The sequence below is a fragment of the Rhinolophus sinicus genome, linkage group LG14 (genome assembly GCF_036562045.2).
Source record: "Rhinolophus sinicus isolate RSC01 linkage group LG14, ASM3656204v1, whole genome shotgun sequence".
Lineage (NCBI taxonomy): Eukaryota > Metazoa > Chordata > Mammalia > Chiroptera > Rhinolophidae > Rhinolophus > Rhinolophus sinicus.
In genome coordinates, this window is record NC_133763.1 from 6232329 (window position 1) to 6250767 (window position 18439).

General features: G+C 35.7%; 1 long non-coding RNA gene across 1 annotated transcript in view; it reads left to right on the forward strand.

Annotated features, from left to right (window-relative positions):
• LOC109444085 (uncharacterized) overlaps nucleotides 1-16409 on the forward strand; it is an 816445-nt gene extending 800036 nt beyond the window's left edge. Inside the window, exon 11 of the long non-coding RNA XR_002136786.2 lies at nucleotides 16345-16409. This is a non-coding gene — a long non-coding RNA (uncharacterized LOC109444085). The remainder of the gene's footprint in view (nucleotides 1-16344) is intronic.
• Nucleotides 16410-18439: the final 2030 nt, after the last annotated feature.

Sequence of the window (18439 nt, forward strand, 5' to 3'; positions counted from 1 at the left end):
TTTGCAAAAGAAGTTTTCTTCCACCCAAATTTCCTTTATACTTCTTTATGAGACATGAGTTTTTTCAATGATGTATGACTTAAATATAATAGTCAGAAAAAGTACTACTAAGATAAACCATTTTTGTATTTACATTGATATATTAGACAATATTTAAATACACTGTTTTCCATGTATTGCAAATATTCTGTACATACACAAAAATACTCTGTTCAAATAAGTGAAAAGGTGCTTAGTATATTTTTTATTACTATTAATTCTAGCTTCATGTACATCAACAACTACATACATTTCATAAGGAATAAAGTCATGAAATTTTAGGTTAACCATCACCATGGATATAAACTCCACACATCCAGAGACTTTATGATGTCAGGGATAGGTGAGTTATCTTGAAAAGATAATATGCTTTGAAGAGTAGTATGTATGTACTCTGAATGTAGGTAACTAATTTAAGAAGTTCTGGCCCAGAAATTTTGAAATATACTAATATCTAGAGAAATTCAGGAAAATATGTATAATGGCACAAAAGAGAGAAGCAAGGTAGTGAGGTAGCCCTGATAGCCATAGCAAGGCCTCACTGCTCAGAAAGGGAAAAGAGGGAATAAAAAAAGAAAGCCAACCATTACCACTTACTCTGTGAGAGACAATAATAAATAAATAAAGTCAATCTGAAGAGGTAGGGTAACGCAGGTCATTAAGGATAATGCTTGTCATGCTAAGAGTTTCAGCCATCATCATCCAATTCAAGATGGTTGACATTTATTGACATCTTTGGACTGAGAGTGACATGATCACGTTTGAGTTTGAGTTTTAAAATAAGCACTTTCTTAACTGTGATGAGGAAAAATTCATAGGGTGCAATACTGAGGACAAGAAAACTTGTCAAGTAAAATGATACATATACAACACAAAATTGGTCATAACTTTTTTGAAAGTTATTTATTGTACATTTATGTATTAATTTTAAGTTATCCGGAAAAACCAATTATGTGAATAAGATGAAATAGCTGTATCTGAGGAATATTAATGTGACATGGTCACTTCTATTTGGAAAATAACAAGTAAAGCAATTTAAATTTTGTTTACTCCTAGTAGATTTCTCTGAGCTTATAAAGGCTAATGTGAACTTTGAAATTCCAAGAGGGGAATATAAAATAACAACATTTTCCAAATATCCTTGACCATGAATAAGAATTTTGACATTTATTATAGTACAATTTAGAAAATGTGCCATGTTCTAATGAGTCAATGCATGGTAGGCAATATTGAAGATGAATGCAAACACTGTAATATAAATCTATATAAAAGAACTGAGTGGACTCTGTAGTAGAAACTGTGTCTAGAGCTAATTTATAAAGTTATTTTCAATTTTTAATGTGCACAAGGCAATATTTTCACAATGGAAGAGTTGTGATCTGCATAGACTAGTAAATATAATGTGTCAATGTGATTCCAGCACCATTTAGACAAAGGGAACCCTGATCTGAATGACTAAACAATTAAGTGGTTGTAATAATCTCTGCCAAGGTAGAAAGAAAGAATGTCCCCTCTTACCACTCTTTTTTAGCATTGTACTAGAAGTACCTGCTAATTCAGTAAGAAAAGAAAATGAAATAAAAGGTATATAACTGGGGAGGAAAAATTAATCTTTGTTCACAGATGACATGACAGTTTATGTAGAAAATCTGAAAGAAGTGACAAAAAAAAACACAAAACACTAAAACTAATAAGTGATTATAGCAGGATTGCAAGAAACAAGGTTAATATAACAAAGTCACTTTCCTATATACGAGCGATGAAGAAACAGAATTTGAAGTTGAAAACACAATATCTTTTACATTAGTAGCCCCCAAATGGAATACGTAGGTATAAATCTAACAAAGTATGTACCAGATCTATATGAGGAAAACAGCAAAACTCTGGGGAAAGAAATCAAAGAACTAAATAAATGAGTTATTCCATGTTCTTGGATAGGAAAGTTCAATATTATCAAAATGTTAGTTCTTCCCAACTTGATCTATAGATTCAATGCAATTTCAATCAAAATCCCAACAAATTATTTTGCAGACACCAACAAATAGAATCCAACGTTTCTATGAAGATGCAAAAGACCCAGAATCACCACAATAATAATATTGAAAGAGAAGAACAAAGATGGAGGACTGATATTACCCAACCTCATGACTCACTACAAAGTTACAATGATCAAGACAGTGTGGTATTGGTGAAAGAACAGACAAATAGTTCAATAGAACACAAAAGAGATCCCAGAAATGGCCCCCCATAAATATAGAATACTGATCTTTGATAGTGGAGCAGAAGTAATACAATGGAGCAATTAGTCTCTTCAACAAATGGTGCTGGAACAACTGGATATCCACGTGCAAAAAAAGAAAAAAATGAATCTACACACAAACCTTACACCCTTCATAACAGTTAACTCAAAATGGATCAAAGACCTAAATATAGTACATCCAGACAATGGAATATTATCCAGCACACAAAAAAAAAAAAAAAAAAAAAAAAGATACGAGCTATCAAGCCATGAAAAGACATGGAGGAAACTTCAATGCATGTTATCCTACCGTGTTTCCCCAAAAATAAAACAAAACCTAGCCAGACAATCAGCTCTAATGCATCTTTTGGAGCAACAATTTATATAAGACCTGGTCTTATTTTACTATAACATAAGACTGGGTCTTTGATATGATATGATATGATATGATGATATGATATGATATGATATGATATGATATGATATGATATGGGGTCTTATATTAGTTTTAGCTCCAAAAGAGAGCTGATTGTCCGGCTAGGTCTTATTTTGGGGGAAACGGTAAATGAAAGAAGTCACTCAGAATAGTGTACATACTGTAGTATCTCAACTGCATGACATCCTGGCAAAGGCAAAACTAGAGAGACAGTAAAAAGCATCAGTGGTTACCCAGGTTGGGGGCAGAGGACAGGAGGGAGAGACCGATTGGCAGAGCACAGAGGATTTTTAGGGCAGTGAAAATACTCTGTATGATGCTCTGGTGATAGACACGTGTCATTATGCGTTTGTCCGAACCCATTGAATTTAGAAGACCAGGAGTAAACTCGAGTGTAAACTGCTGCCTTTGGTGGTGATAATGTGCCAATGTACATTTATCAGTTGTAACATATGTTCCACTCTGGTGTGGGATGTTGATATTAGGGGAGGTTGTGCGTAGGGGGAACAAAGGGTACTGTCTGAGAAATCTCTGCACCTTCCTCTCAGTTTTGCTCTGAGCATAAAATTGCTTGAAAAGTATAAATTCTTAATAAAAAAGTAGAAGAGGTCATCTGGGTCCATGTTCTACTTACCCTTGAAACATTAAAAATTAATATAGCATTCAACTCAAGAAATTAGAAAATAACATGTGATTTGTTTCAAAGCAATAGAATATTGAGAAGAGGACAGCGCATGACGCTCCTGATTAGATTCTATTACACAGCAAGGGGAAAGGATGTCACAGATACAATTAAGGTCACTAATACGTTGACTTTAAATTAATCAAAAGAGAGACTCTCCCGATAGCCTTGAAGAAATAAGCTCCCATGTGGGAGAGAGCCGAGGACCTGAGAATGATCCCTGGGAACTAAGGGCAGCCCGTGGCTGGTAGCTAGCAAAAAAATACAGGACTTCCATCATCCAGCTGTAAGGAAATAAATTCTGCCAACAACCTGAGTAAGTTCAGAATCAGAGTCCTCCCTGGTCAAGCCTCCAGATAGGAACACAGTCTGGCTGATATCTGATTGCAGCATTCAGGCATCCTGAGCAGAGAACCCTTGTAAGCTTAGCCAGGACGCCTGACCCACAGAAACCAAGATATATGTGATAAGGGGATAGGTGTGTAGTAATTTGTTAGCTGCCATCGACAACTAATACCATATATTGATATGTGTTTATTTTTTTCCTCCAGAGATTTTTAAAAAAATAGAATTCACTTTTCAGAAGAGTTAAACTGTCCTTGATCAAGCTATTCGCTTATCTTTTTTCAATGCTCAAGTGTAATTGTCAACATTAAAAGCATGACATATTGGCCCTAGATTCAGGCATTTTAAGATGCTGTATTTATTACTAAGTTAGGCCACTTGGATGTAATATTTTCCTGACAATTTCCGTGTCATGAAGAAATGTTTATATTTTATCCATTTTACATACTAGCACGAGGATTTTTCACAAGACACATACTTCAAAATGGAAAAGCAAACCTTTGAATTCTCTGGACGCTGAAAAAATGTACTCTTGTTAGCTGTGACTGGAATTTAGTCCCTTTATAATACACTAGATTTACTATTTCTTTTAACATTCAAACCACACTACAAAAGCTCTGTTGGTGCCTTCCAAATATTCTTTTGGGAGGACAATATGGAGAGTTCATTTAGGGCAGACTCCTTTTGAGTGATTGATGTCCCATTAAAATGGATCCCAAGTACTTTTCCCAGTCAGCATCATGACTCTAAAAATAAAATGTAAGTATTAATAGTTATCCATACCTTCACCAAAATTCGGAAAATAGAAAACCCCCCTGAGGCTATGATTTCTCAATTATAAAAGAGCAAATAAACCATTCTTTCACATACTATTTTTCTCCCATATAGTTTGCCATCTTGCTAAGAGAGGTTCATAGTCGGCATGGGTTGAATCATCCACCTGTAAACAGAGATATCAGCTACTCCATCTAATCCACAGCCTGCTCTCCTCTGCTACAAATGCCACTGGTGCTATGTCCTGTGCAACCATACACTTGGTGAAGGAGTCCGGCCAATGGGCCATACACATCTTGTTCTCTGGGCAAGTTTGTCATTCATATTGCAGTAGCTTCATGAACTTCTCGGAAATACTGTATCTGCCTTTTTTTGTCACAGGAATGTGACTTTGATGCTGGTGTAGTTTTGGTTTCTTCTTTACCTTTTTGGACAACATTCATTTAATCTAGAAAAGCATTTTTTTGGGAAGTATTCTGGAGTTTCTCAATCAGATGACTAGACAGTGTACTTTGAACAGACAGACACAGCTAATTAACATTTTATGACCAAATCACACAGGATACTGGGGATACGCAGATTGTTATTGTGATAAAATACAGTATTTTGGTACTGGTTTCCTATTTCTTGTTTGTACTTTGTTTCTCTTTCAGCTACTTGTGGAAAGTAATGACAGTCTATGCTCATTGCAAAATCATTACAAAAATTTGCAATCCATAGTTTTACTGACGTCTATTCTTATTAACATTTATAATACTATCTGTTTGATGTCTATATTCATATTTTCATAATTAAAATTATGTTTCAATTTGTGGCATTGGAATCTTTAACCCGTTGTTGTCAATGAGACCTCTAGCATAATAGAAACATAAAAAAAAATAAAATTGTGAAATGTAAACAATAGCATTCAAGTGATGGGAGAATAAGTTACCAGAGTATAATTGTATCTTGATAATTGTCTGTTAAAATAGAAGAACTGAATAATGCAACAGAAGCCTGCAATGATACTTAAGGTGGTGATATTCTGAGAACAGCTGCTCCTTAATTCTTATAATGACATTAGGTATCAAGTATAATTATAATTCTCACTTTATTGTTGTAGAAATGAACCAAGTAGTGACTGAATAATTCTTCCAACATCAGGTAGTTTAAGGAACAAAGCCAGATGTTAATCCAGGCACAGTGACTTTAGAGTTGAACCCTTCACCAATACATGCTCTCTCTTAGGTTTTCTTCATCTACACAGAAAGGCAGCTGGATAGAATTATTTTCTTCACGTCACCTGTCATAAATTTCAAGCTGGATGTACAGGAGCATTAATGAAACTCTAGTTTCTATGAATTATAACAATGATTTTGTTGCAATGATCATTTTTATTTGAGATGGAGCTCGGTTTCCTCTTGATGAGCAAGAGGACGTTAGTGGAAGAAACAAGTGTCTGTACCTTGTCACAGATGTGTGCTGGTGGAAATACCCCTCAGCATCTCAGGTTAAAAGTGGCTCCTCTACCAATGGATATGCACCAGGAATAAAGAATTTGAAATGGGTGTAGCAGTTTGCTTATGGGAAATGAATGGTTAAACGGAAGCTCGATTTTACACACACTTCCTGGCTGAAGAGTATGGAAGGGTGATGTCTCTGGGATAGAAAGAATTTGCCACAGTCAAATCTTCTTCTAAACAGGCTAATTATAGACCTCTTGTTAAAAGAAAATTTGGTACTTGCAAATGGTATTATCCTTATCTGTGAATATACCAGGACAAGCCTGTTTGGCTAGGATGCCAAACCTGGAATCTGCAAATCCATGTGGCCTGAAGCTGCATGGCTCCCTGGAGAATGTGACGTAAGACATGTAGCAAAGTACAAAATGGAGATAGTTCATGGCCAAAATGGCTTCTTCCCATGACTATATGTAGGGTACAGCCTGAGAGAGGCGCTGGAGATCCCAGACCATTTTCTATGTTGCTTGTGCCTTATGAGTTGTATCCTTGAACTTTTTAGGAAAGTTTGATACTGGCTAAGATCTCTGATTCACGTGAGTCTGATTTGCCTATAGACTAGTTTATATGTCAGCCTACAGTGTGCAAAAATCAAAACCATTATTTGTAGGTTGGAAGTCAATCTGAAGTACAAGGGGTAAAATACTTTTTCCTGTTGAAAATAGAAGATCTTGCTACAACTAAGTTTTAATCCTAAAGTTTATTATTTTTCTGAACTAGGTTTCATTTGCCTTTAAAACCTGAAGTGTTTTCGCTGAGGTGAGACAAGTAACTGCATTGCATACAAAATCTTTGTAACGTGACGCCAACTATATACTCTGAGTAGAACGCATCACAATTTATCACAGAGTAACCTTATTTTCCTTGAACTAAATTTCAAAACTATTTTTAACTTTTTAAGAATCATCAATTATTTTATTTTATTTTATTTTTGGTTTGTCTTTTATTTTGAGATTGTCTTTAGTTGTCTGCATCTGTTTTTTGGCCAACAAAAATTATTCTTTGTCCCTCAGAGGTAAACCTTTAATATCACATAGAAATCCAAGAGGAAAGGGCATGGTTGTCATGTAATCTTCAGAAAACAAAAGAACATTTTAGAGCAGAACATGGTCTTTTCTATAATATCTGATGAGATTTTTGCATAATTTTCTAATAAATCCTATACTTTACCTAAAAATGTAAAGGCAACATTTAGAAAATGAAAACATTCATCTGTTGCACTAACTTCTCAAATTAAACTTAGAAAATTATCACACAAAACATACTAAATTCTTTACCGCTGTATCGCAAGCAATGTAAGAATTAATGTTCTGTAATCTATAATATTAGTCAATGAACAAAACCTCCCTTTTCCTTTTAGAAGACTAAATAATGAGAAAAAGTAAAAATCAGTATATGGTTCAGTTGGAGAAAGGGCTTTGGGAAGAATGTAATCAGTGACCAAAACCTCAATCAATTACTCATTAGATGACATACAAGTATGTTTCTCAACTCTAGTAAGTAGCTTTGCAGGCAAGAGAACACACTTTACTCAAAGTTTCCCTGACCACAGTACAGTGGGGTCCTCCACTCCAATTTCACATTATCTATTACCCTGTTTTATTTTCTCCAAAGGATTTAGCAGTATTTGGAATAATACTATTTATGTATTTGCCTGTATACGTCTTCATCTGGCCACTGTGGGATTTCCACAGGACAGAGATGGTGTCTCTCTTGTTCCCTGGCGGTATCCCCGGTTCTAGATCAATCTCGAACATGTATCTCCTACAGTAAAGGAATCTCCCATAGTAATCTCCTATAGTAAAGGAATAAGGATGGAAGGGAGGGAAAATTAAAATGCCTTACTCTTTGAACTAGTGTTTTACGCATTTTTAATGCTGATCGCTTTGTAACTACGTGTCACAATGCACTTATTCATAAGCATAGTATAAGTCTTGTGTTATCTTAAGGTACCTATAAATGAATTTTAGCCAGTGGCTGTAGTGTTATATATTTCATACGTTGATGACAGCTTCATTACCGTGACCTTTTATATGGAAAACTAAGAAAAAGTAAGGATTGGAAAAATTTGAATTTGTTAGAGCAAACATGTTAGTTCTGAACTAAACCTTTCTTAATGTATTTTCATTGTTGCTCAAAAATCACCATTTTAAAGACTATCAGGTAGGAAAACAATTCAAGAACTAAGACCTTGCTCCCACCACCCCCTTATTCGCTTTCTAAATGAAAAACTGATGGTCTATTATTGTCTTTGAAGTTAAACATTACTCAGGCATTTTAAAGGACATATTATCATTCTTTCACAGGCCGATGTTGTTGTTTGTTTTTTTTTTAAAACCTGAGCAAAACTTATTGAGCATGTAGAACAGTTTCTGAGACACAACATAAACCTCACGTTTATCTCTGTAGATTAGGTAGTTCATGCAAATGAGGTCATAGCTTGAACAAGCCTTGGGGACAATCGGGCTGTCCAAGAGAGTCCACATAGGTGCACCTCCTGCAATAGGAAAGGTTTCAATTTTGCCATTTTCTAAACACAGAAAAATGTATCCCTCCAATTCAGAATATTGAATGTCTTATGGAAAGCGAAAGGTCATTTGTAACTGTCCAAAGGATTGATGGAGTTGAGATACCTTCCTGACCTTCACCCTGCACTCATAAAGAATAGTTTCAGATGACAGAGCATCAGGCAAGTTTTCAGAAAATGCCTTCTCTTCTTTTCTATTTCATAGCAAGATTGTTACCTGATATTTTCTTTCATAATTGTATGTCAAGATTTAATTACCTCGTGTCTTCCCTCATTAAAAGTTAACTGTCATCTAATGCTGCTGAGCAATGTCTGTGATTTGGACTAATTCAAGCAGTTCTATCTCTGTTTTGCCATTGTTCTCCATCTCCCTTTCTACAGTAATTGCTTTAGAGGCCTCACAAACCAGGTCAAGGTCATCCTTTACAAATACTAACCACTACACACCCCCAATACATACACGCTCCAATTAATTATTGTCTATTAAGGATGCATATTATAAAAAGCACTTACTTCATTATAATTCAGGGATTTTTTTTTATCCCTGTGACTTAATTTTAAAAACTAATAAAAATGTTAGTGCAGCTATTAAAAATACCATAAAATTGTGACATACTACTATACTGATAGTTATTTAATGTGTGCGTGTGTGTGTGTGTGTTTACCATATTTGTCAGTTGTGAAATTACTCTGACCTAGAGTGGCTTTATGGTCTCTAATCTTAGGACTTGCATGATGGAAAATATGATGATCTGATGCAATACTTTTCCTTATGCAAAATGATGCTACTGACACACTCTTTGGAGAGCAGGAGCTTCCAGGTGTTTTCCTCATAATAATAATGGATTTCAGCTGATTCTCCTGTCACTGTTGTCATTTAAGCTTCCTTAATATTTCAGCTTGGACAGGGCAGACGCCTCCTAACTGTTCTCCTTCTTTCCAGCATTATCCAACTCAAATTTTCAAACATATTTCTCATGGAGTAAAGTGAAGGGTAAAGAAAAGGTACTAAAGTATCCCCAAAATAATGAGGGAATGCAACAATAGAAGGCAATTAGAACCCCATAAAATGAAAAACAAACAAACATGTCAAAGGAAATGAGTCTCAATACTTGGCTGTGAAATATTAAACAGTGAAACAGGTAATAACATAATAGTAATGGCCAAACATACAATAACGCAAACATATTTGTTGAGTTTCAGCTATTTGAATGACCCTAAAGACTAAGCATAAAAGCAATTATAGTTACAAGACCTATTAAAAATGTAAAAGTAAATGAAAATATGGTTAAATTTAGTTGTTTTAGCAATGAGGGAGGTAGAGATAGATATTACTATCTTCCTACTCCAAAACTGAGAATCAAAAGATAGTGTCTAAATTGAAGAAATGTAAAGGGACTGTTTATATATGTAAATTATTTAAGTTACAATGGTTCTCAGTTGAGAGGTGAAAAAAGTGATAAAACTGTATTGGAGGAAGTGAGAAACGGAAAGGGAGTTGGTAAAAATAACTCTTCATTTATCTTATCAGGGTGCCCGTTGATTGATATCTAGAGGTGTTAAATTTTACAGTAGCTTTACAAGAACTTACTTCAGAATTAGATTATGAAGAATTAAAACTTCTTATCCCAAGAGAGTGGGCACATTTCTGTTGAATGAATAATGCTTACAGTTTGTGTTTTTCTCTGTGTAGTGACGTGTCACTTTTTATTATGAGCATTGGCATAATTTTTTAAAACAGTGTGAATTACTTTCATAAATATGCTATGAATATAAATATCTGTCATAATAAAAAAAATTAGTTATTTGTTTTAGAACAGAACCCAGGCAGAGTGAAAGCTAAGAAACAAAAGCAATAGGTTAAGTGACCAGTGGTCTTCATTAGAGGTTTAAGAAAACAGCAAAAAGGGATGAAGAGCTGAAAGAAATTGTAGACAAAGACCAAACTCAATGAAGTGAGGTGGCAGCAATATATGTCTTCAAAACAGAAACCTACAGCATTGAGTTCTGATAGACAGTTATCCACACACTGCCCATAATTTTCCTCCATACTGAAATGCATGGTAACACAAAAGATGGTAACACAAAAGATATCAGCGATAATGCTTAGTTGATGTACCATTATCAGAGGTTGATTCCAAGAGAAATTAGCAGATATTTTGGTTTCTAAACACATCTCCATGGTCATTGGTGAGAACCTTCCCTGTTTCTTATACATTGAGCATCTTTATAGTACTTCTCAACTCTTTTTCACCTTCGCCCATCATTCCAAAAGTCTACCATAGCCCCCCCACAAATGATTGTAATTTTGAACATTATTTGTCTCAGTCTAAAAGTGTGATGATATGGCATAGTAGAAATCATTTTAATACACACCATAATAAGGGCCACGTTACACATATTTTCCACATTTTACCTTCTAATCTTAGCCTGCCTTATCTTTCACCCTAGCCCTCCTCCCACGTAGTCCTCACATATGAATCTTCTTTTCTCTATCTCCCTCTTATTATATAGTTTCTTCTTTCTTTTGCTTCACATTTAGGTGTGAACTCTGAAGGCTCCTTCTCTTAGGTGGATACATTGAGACGGAAAGAAGACTGGCTTGGAAGGAGTTTAGAACCAGCAGGATTTGGTTAAGGATTATCTGTGAGACTTAAGGAAAAGGCAGAAAGTAAGTTTGACTTCTGCCCCAAATCCCTGCTCATTCATACTCTTTCTTCATCTGGTTACATAGCACTGACGATGCTCTGAGTATAATCTGTGACTATGAAAAATTTATTAATGAAAGCATTTGGAATTTGAACATAGCTTAGCCAAGTAAAATAAACTCTGAACGGAAAGCAATCTCTCTTTTAACTTTACATCTCCTGTGTGGACTATTGTGTTTGGTCTATGGCTTGTGTTCAATGTTTTTCAATGAATCACTACATGCTAAATAAGAGAAATGAGGGAAATGTTCAAATAGAAAATGGTGATTAAATAATTGAATTTAGTTTGGGAATGCATTTATGTACTATAAAAGTATAAAATTGAATGTATTTGCATAAAGAAAGCATTTTCTAGAGTTCAGTTCCCTTTCATAGAGAGTATATTTTTTGATGATCCTATCTGCCCTGATTCCAGGATAGACAAGATAATTATAATTGTCTACATGTGGAAACTGACACTTAGCAGAACTGAGTTTCTTGCCAGTAAATGACAAAAGTAGTATATCGTCTGAGGTCTCCAATTTTAATTCTTTGTTTGCTCCACTCTACTACGGTCCTTCCATAAATGCTCGTGGCAGTGGAAAGAGCACTGAACTGGTTCATGGGAAATCCTTCGGACAAGGCCCTCACTACCTCCCTGAGGCTTTGTTGTCTCATCTGTACTCTCAGGAACTTAGAACGAATGAGTTTTAAGGTCATCTCCAAAGCAAACAATGAAATGTTTAACCAAAGCACCACTCGAGAGAAATGATCAAACTGTTGTTTCTTCCCATGTGTTTCCTCCACATATACTTTTCTCCTCATTTCCCATTCATGGATTACAAAATTTTCAGTAATGTAGATTTATTAGGAATCTATTGATTCCTGAAAAGTACCAAACTACTTCTGATAAACTAAGTAAAGCTATTCCATAACAGAGACCCTTTTGTACAATCGATGCATGTCATGAAAGCGTTATACAGAGAATATTACTTCGAGCTGCTGATATAATGGTGAAATAAGTAGATATAATTGCTGCCTTCATTTTTCCAGTGTAATGAGTAAATATATTGGCAAGCTCTTTATAAACAGCAAGCCATGATACAAATTGAAAATTTTTGTCACGCCTACTCCCACATTTCAAACAATGGATGAACTAAACTTAATTGCCCACATTTGTTTTGTCTTACTGTGCACCCCTCCTATATGTAGGAAAAAAGGTGAGAATGGGTGGATAGGTGGGTGTGTGATTTTTCCAAATATAAGATACTCGGTTTTAAAATAGTTTTGACATGTGAATTCAGGCTAAAGAAGGGATACTTATGGCTTTCGCTCAGAAAGAGGTCTCAGAGAATGTGATGTATGTGAGGACAAATTCTTTAGTAAGTAAGGAAACCGGAAGTACTTCTGATTTTTCAGAATCTGAAAAATAAATAATGTAATTGAAGTCAATCTATTGTCAATTAGTTTATAAAAAATGGACACTGTGTGTGTTTACTATAGAATTTGAAAAACAAAATGGGTGCACCTGTGTACTATATTTCTAGGTTTACAAAAGCCACATTCAAAGATAAAATGCTTTAGATTCGGAATTTAATGGCAGAGTAACATGAATTATATGTACTATGTTTAAATTTCTCATAAAGATGAGATTGGGGAGAGTCAGGAAACTAAGAGGAGAAGGGAAGAAGCGAGGAAGGGAGAAATAAAGAGAGCCAGGTTGTATGTTGTAAAGGAGAAAAGCAGGCTGGTTTCAACGTGGTTTCACAGCGACTGCAGAAATGCTGCTAGCCCTGTGTTTGCCACAGCTGCCAGATGTGCAAATTTATACATGTTCTGTTGAGTCAAATTTCATCAGTTTACAACAGTTGCTGATGAGAGCCGTGATTATCATGTAATTATTTGGCAAGTTTAATTGGGGCTCAGTAGATCATTTCAAAGTGTCCTTGCTAGTTATGCGTCGATAGTAATGTATTTACAATGAACTCATCTTGATCATTTCTATCCTGTGTAAAGCTGTAAGTTGCAGCAATGGTATATATACATGTTTAATGTCACAAACATGGGTGCCTGAGCTGAATTTTATATTAATACAATACCAATGCATATGAAATCAACTGTCTATGTCCTTACAGGTGAAATGTATTCACTTCAGAAACTAATGTTGGTTTGCTCTGCAAAGGCCAATGGGGAAATGTACATATATATAAATTCCAAAAAAAATAATCATGAAATAGAAAATGAAGAGATAGTAAACGATGATGATGGCAAGAAATAGCAGGTCCATGCTAGCCAAAAAATAAAAAATAAAAAAAAATAAATTAAAAAAAAAATTGGCAAATGGAGTCCACATAAAGAAGAGCCAAGTTACCATTGACTGTACTGCTCGCCCTCTGTCCCGATTACCAGCATCTGGTATAAGTAAGGTGTACTGCTCTACATAGTCTTTTGTAAACATTGTGATTTAAGTTGTAAATTTATCTACACAGGCTCTAAAATTACTGTGATCCCTACATTGTTTGGAATGTGCAGTCTCTGAGATAAACAAACCGAAGCACCAGTTCAGCCAGCACTGATTTTTTTTTTTTTTCTTTTTTGGATGAAAACACTTACGTTTGTTCCCCATTCCCTCCCCGCCCCCGCTCATCATGGAGAATTTCCCATAGCCATAGCCAAATGTTTTAATTTATAGAACATTCTGAGCTTTGCCACTGGCAATGAAATCACAACTAATAAGTTGCACAGACCGAAATAAATCCCCAGAGAGAACTATATGCTATCTGTCGAGCATATAATTTTAAGGTTTAATAATGCATAATGTGTTTATACAGTTTATCAAAGCATATCTCGTTTTTCAAAAGAAAGAAAAAGACCGTAAGGAAGATGCTTAAAAATACTTCCAAAAGGCACTGCTGTTTAAATGAACTGTTGTTAATTGCTTAAGAATGGAAAACATTACCATTTAAAACAACTGATTAAACTATGTGTTCATTTCATTGAGGTCTGTCTTATCAAAAACATGAACAATGCTATGTTTTTAATCATAAATGGACTGTGTTTACCTCACAAGAGAAGTTTGCCAAATAGATTTAACTTGATGAGTGTCCTTGTTTATAAAATATTGAAAAAATTGGTATTTTGCATAATCATGCAGTCTTTAATGCTATGAAAGTCAGAGCTGTTTTTTTTTTTTTTTTTTTTTAATTTGTCTAATATTTTTCTTAAAATGGAAGCATACTCTGCTTTGTGGTATTATCCAGATAAAGAGGGAAGAGAGTATTTTAATGGCATACTTCTATGATCTTGAATGAGAACCAAGAATGTTTTTCTCACATTTACTAATACTGTCAAGGTCATATATCGTTCACTTTCAGGAAGTCCGTGTAGGAGATATGATCTGACAGGGCAAGGAAAAATCCTTATTCTACAGGAAATCCACTGGGAAATAGCTAGGCAGTAACTACAGGTCGTTCGTTCCCCAGATATCTGTATTAGTAAGAATTCTTACTATTGAACTCTTGATTCTTAGTATTGAACTATTAATGATTTGTAAATCACATAATTTTTCACATGTAAATACTTTTCCGTGATGGTATATTTGGGGACTTTTTGGGCATGCAGGGTTGTAAACTTCTGGAGAACTATGTGGGAAAGCAATGTAGTATTTTAGATTACATGGGATTTTAGAAAATGGAGCATGAGAAAATGAAAGAACAAAGGGAACGTATGTGTTAGGATTTTCCTAATAAGGCTATTCATATTCAATAAGAGACAGGAAAGAATGGAGAAAGAACTCAGCACAACAACAGAATACTTTTCCTTCCTCCAATCCTTCATTCTATTGATTCTCCTTATATTTCAAAAATATCATAAAGAATGCACAGATGTGAGAAATGGAACATAGAAAAGATGGAATTAGAAAACGATTTATCTCAACTTTGCAATAAAAGAGTAAATGTATATATTTAGGGCATGGGGTTATATTAATTGCACCTTTCATATGGATGATGAAATCCTTTGGATATTTTCATTTTACTGATATAAAGTCCTCTCTGTATTCTTTATCAAAGAAAACCAAAGAATGTTGTGGGCACAGAGTCCCAGAGAGCAGTTTCCAGGCTCTTGACCTCACGTGGAAAGGTGCTGGCTCAGGTAGTAGTAGATGGCCATCAGCTGTGATCAGGTGGCCATCAGCTGTAGCCAGTCAGTCATTGGCTACTAATGTAACTGCCGTGGCTACGCTAGTTGGTTGGTTCCTTGGCAGAGAAGCAGACAGCCGATTGTGGCTCCTGCTTCCTGTGTCTCCAATCCAGCCGCCAGAGAGAGTATAGTGGTATGACTCCCCTACCTATGGCTCTGTGGGTGTTCCTTTTTGGCCTCACCATATCCTGCATTCTTATGGGGGAGCGGGACTAGAGACCCTGCATGACAGCTATATAAATAAATGAAGGTTTTCACAGTGAGGCACTATGGAATTAAATCTGACATGAGATCATGGCACCACTGAACCCAGATGGATTTCTACCAATAATTCATCGTGGGAGGGGTTAATTTTCCATATATTTTGCACACTAAAATGCAGCTCCAGGTCACAACTGTTCATTGAGTGTTCCTCTTGGATATAGTTGGAAAAGAATGAGGCAGCGGGGAGTGATAAGCAGTGAAATACTTTATCACAGGAATTGGGATTTTAGAGCTTAACTGATTGTTCGGGTGTTGGAAATGCCAGGGCCAGTAGGTAAGGGTTTGACCTAAATATCCCCTAAAGAAATCAAAGACAAATCACCTGTGAAGAAAATCCCCATGAACATTTTGATTTCTCGTAATTAACAAATGGGAAATACATACTGTGGAGTAGGTGGGACTCCGAGAAATCCGAGCTGAACCATCTATTAGCTGCGTGGCTTTGGATGTGTTATTTAAAGTGTCACCATGTTGCCATCTTCATGTTTAACGTTAAGCATTCTTGTGAAAGTTTTGAAAATTACAAGTCATGTTTATAAAGTAACGTACTTAGCAGAAGCATATTCGGCTTATGGTAAAAACTCCATGTAAAGTGGTTATTGTTACCACCAATGTGGTGTCACAGACAAACTTTTCTGTGTTTCCTCCATAGTGTCCAGCGGTCATCCATCACCCACGACTCTATTCCGTGTGGGGCCACCCACCTGTCCTCCACAGGTAGGATCATATTTCTGATTCTCACAGTCATATGAAAATTTACTGTCTTATGCCTCACTGCCTCGGGGCCTTGCCCTTAGCTCACCATAGATAGCTACCCGATTCTACAGCCTATGACGCTATGAATGAATTACAAGATTTCTATAGGTCTTGCTTAGAATGCATAATACGTGTTGTATAATAGCCTTGCTTAGGATGTTTTGGTTGGTGCATCATTTTCCCAACAAATATGATTTAAATTGGTCTTAGAAATTTGAATAAGCTGAAAGAGATACTTATGGTCAGCCCAGTCTTTGAATATGATGATGTAGCATGATTGGTTATGGAAATGAGAGAATTCTGCCTGCAGAAATCCTGCATTTCAGGGTTCATAACTCATTCAAAAGAAAATAGATACGGAGCTCCTATGGGATATGGCAACATGATGGCAGGGGTCTGGTTACTGAACCTTAATTACACAAGGTAATCATTTTACAGAAAATGTAATGAAAAGAAAAATATAGTACCTGTAATCCTCACCCCGAAGCATACTTTCATCCCTCACCTGTTCTCTTCCAACATTACATTGACCATGACTGTTACTAAGAGATTGCCTTCTGGGAGTGGCAGGATGTAGTCTTCTTACCTTGTTACCTTAGTGGAAAGCTGACCAGTAGGGAAACTAAATGATTTAGCTTGGCCCAGACTTTCTCACGTGGAGCCCTCTGCGGCATATTTTGTTCTAGGAAAGCAAAAGAGCTAGAAAACAGAATTCTGATGCATCTGATGGATACTGACTGATAGCAGAAGGGTGTACAGTAGATGACCATTTCTCTGGAGTGGTTAGGCACTGACCTGTTCTGAAATTCTGAAATAATAATAGGTATGTTTGGATGTCATAATACCAAAAAGGAAAAGACATTTTAGCATACTGGGAAACAAGGAAGGGATAGTAAAAAACAAAAAACAAAACAAACAAACAAACAAAAAACACACACAAAAAAAACTGAGCAAGTTTAATTTAAACCAAATATAAAAATACATATACATATAATAAATTTATAATGTATAAGATATTTAAACACCCTTTAAATATTTTATGAAATTCTTGACACCCTCAGTAAGCATACAACATCAATCAAAAATAGGAAATAGGAAAATATTTTTAACTAATATATTAGTTATTTAAATTTAATACATGGATTGTACTCGTGGGTTCTTTCACACAAAAAAATAACAGTTTGTAATTCACACTTATGACATTCCTTTAAAATGTCATAAGAAAAGGTTTTACAGTGATAAAAATGTAGTCACTTTTAATATCTGGGAAATTGCTTTGACTAGCAGATAGGAGTCTATTAAAGTGACTTATTAGAAGACAATAAAGATGCCCAAACTCATCAGAAAACATCCACTGGAATCACATCAGTCAGTGCCTTGCGATGACTTTCCTTTAGAAATTGTCCCCTCAGTCTGCAGGGCTGTAGTATCTTCTGCTCAGCCATAAATATCACTCAGAATATTAGTTCCTTCCATGACACTTGAGGTTTTTTACAACAGCAAAGAGCCACCCAGAAACACATTGTAACCTGCCACTTGCAGTCCAGCCCATCCCCTCTCCACCTGTGGGCTGTTACAGCTTCTGCTCACCTGTCTCCTGGATTTGCATCATGCGTGTCCTGCCTTCATGATAAGCCATTCGTTATATGTTACAACAGTGTGTTTTTAAAACATAGATCAGCAATTTAAAACACTGCGTTTGAATTATTTTATTATTGGGCTGTTTGAGCTCCTAGATGCATGTCCTTCCGCTGTATATGAACATAATTAAACAGCATCATCTCTGGAACAGATAGAGCTGGGATCTAGTTCTGGTGTTGCTGTTTACTGACAGAGTAGTCTTGAATGTGGTAGGGATTATCTCTAAGCTTCGGTTTCCTTCTATGTCAATTAGGGTCACAATTACCACCTCAACGGCTGCCGAGAAGGTGCAATGAGGTGATGTGTATAAAGCGATTAGCGTGTACCAACTTCTCAATGATGTCGGTTAT